Here is a 2,712-nt window from a genome sequence, read left to right as displayed (position 1 = left end):
TGCTTGGTCTCCATGTGGTAAAGCAGTTTTGAAGGTTTCATGGTTTCGTTGGATAGCCAGTCACCACATAATTATACAAAGCGGGCTTGGAGAATGTGAATCACCTGTTGCAATGAAACCATAGTTTAAGTAGGACTCGGTATTTTCTTTTAAATGCAGCTTTCCTTTTGTTGGCAGTCTTAGAGTATTCTGCTGTCTCATCATTGGTCTTTCCCCCTTTCAAAGACGCTCTCCAGCAATGTTTGTTTTTGACTCATTTTGGCTAGGGTTAGCTGTGGCTTACCAAAACTGTGACTGAGACAAGTGCGCAGTGTAGGAAAGAGGTGCAAATGGAAGTGGTAAATAAAATAATGTGTGGTCCACATGTGGACTAAAATGTGTCGGATTCTGACTTGAAGCCTGCCACCAGATGCAGCTGTACAATTGAAGTACATCAACTCACTTGCCACTATAAAGCCTGCCTCCAGATGCAGCTTAATTTTCATTTGCCCCTCACTGATAGGGTTTTGATATGAGTGTGCAAGCAATTGATTTATTATGGTCTCTGTGCAGTCAAACCTCTCTGCTAATGATAATCTGTATTTGCAGCCGCTCCCCAGTGCTAGCATCACCACCCCAGCTCTACCTCAGATCATCAGGCAGTAGATTCTCATAAGGAGCACGCAGCCTACATCCCTCACACGTGTAGTTCACAGTAGGGTTCCCACTCCTATGAGAACCTAATGCTGCCACTGATCTGACAGGAGGCAGAGCTCAGGTGGTAATGTGAGCAATGGGGAGCAGCTGTAAATACAAATGAAGCTTCATTTGCTCACCCACTGCTCACCTCCTCCTGTGCACCCTGGTTCCTAACAGGCCACGGAGCAGTATCGGTCCCTGGCCTGGGGGTTGGGGACCCCTGGCCTAAGGTACAAAAACAAGCAATGGAAGACCCTGCCCTTCGTGAATTTCAAAGATGATTGGAAATACAGAATATAAACCCATTAAAAAGATTTAAAGATACTTAAAAATACCATAAAAAACAAGAGGAAAATCTCCAATGAAGAAATGACTGGGTTCTAAAAAGTTTAATCAATTTTAATCAATTACTGAAAATCAGAATACATATTCCCATAGGAACAATGTCATTTTCCATGGTTAATGCACTGGAAATGTAAAAAGCAATTGAAGCACAAAAGAAAATCAGTTAAAATTCTGGATCAGTAGGAATGGAAGTTTTGTGGTAATGGCTCATTCACATTAAGAAGAACAGCACTCATATCTGATGAGTCTCTGGGGGCTCTTGTCCTCCCATTCACTCTTCAGGCACAGGGTCCTTCTTGTGGCCTGCACATCAGAGATAGTTGAGACTTGTCCTAGGGTGAGGACAGTGGAGATCATGAGAAGGAGATGATTCTAGGAATGGTTCAGAGGTAGAATGACTGTAATGATGGATGTGGAGCAGAGGTGTCCTATAGAGAGTTTTCTTGTGCACTTTACCAGCCAATATCCACCTCCAGAGGTAAACATTGTTTTTATTTCTATCACCATAGATTCCTTTGTTTTTGTTTTTTATTACTGAGGTATAATTGACATGTAACATATTAGTTTCAGGTGTATAACGCTTGTATATATGAATACGCTGTTCATATATTGTGAGATGACCACCACAATAAATCTAGTTAACATTTGATGATTTTATTTGTTCTCAAACTTCATATAAATAGAATTATATAGTACGTACTCTCTGTGCTTGGAATTACTATACAATATAGTATTTTTAAGATTTATCCAAGTAGTTACATGATCAGTAGGCTGCTCTTTTTAATTATATGAATATATAATTTGTTTATCCATTCTCCTATTGATGAACATTTGGGTTATTTCCACTTTCTGGTGTTATGAAGAAGATGTTTTATTCTTGAACAAGTCTTTTTTTGGACATCTGCTCTCATTTTTCTTTTGTGCCTAAGAGTAGAATTGCTGGGTCATAGGTAGGTATATGTTTAACTTTAGTTGAAACTGTGCCATTTTATAAAATCACCAGTTATATATATAAATTCCTGTAGCTCCATAGCCTCTTAACACTTGGTACTGTTAGCCATTCTTGTAGGTGTGTGGTGTTATCTCACAGTGTTTTTAACTTGAATTTCCCTGATGACTAATGATGTGGAACCTCTTTCTATTTAATTTCTTGGCCATTTGTACATCTGCTTCGCAAAGTGTTTGTGAAAATGTTTTGCCTGATTTTTAAAAGCTGAGTGGTTTTATTATTAAGTTGTAAGAGTTCTTGTACAGTCTGGTTACAAATCCTTTGCAAATATATGTATTTCAAATATTTTCTCCCAGTCTGTGACTTAACTGATCACTTTCTTAATGGTGTTTTTTGATGAGCAGAAGTTTTAAATTTGGATGAAATCTACTTTATCATTTTTTCCTTTATGGTTAATACCTTTTGCTCTTATTTAAGAAATCTTTGCCTACTCCGAGCTCATATAGTCTCCTGTGTTTCCAGCTAGAAGATTTATATTTTAGATTTCACATGTATATCTGCAATCCATTTAAAATTAATTTTTTATGAATGGTATGAGTGTAAGAGTCAAGTTTTTTTTTTTTTTCTATTTGAATGCTGTGTTCTTCCAACACCATTTATTCTAAGACCTTTCTTTCCGCTAGAATTGCATTGGTGTCTTTTTCATTGGTCAAGTAACAATATATGTGTGAGCTTATATC

The sequence above is a fragment of the Stenella coeruleoalba genome (genome assembly GCF_951394435.1).
Source record: "Stenella coeruleoalba genome assembly, chromosome: 1".
NCBI classification, from domain to species: domain Eukaryota; kingdom Metazoa; phylum Chordata; class Mammalia; order Artiodactyla; family Delphinidae; genus Stenella; species Stenella coeruleoalba.
This window is presented reverse-complemented; position numbering follows the sequence as displayed.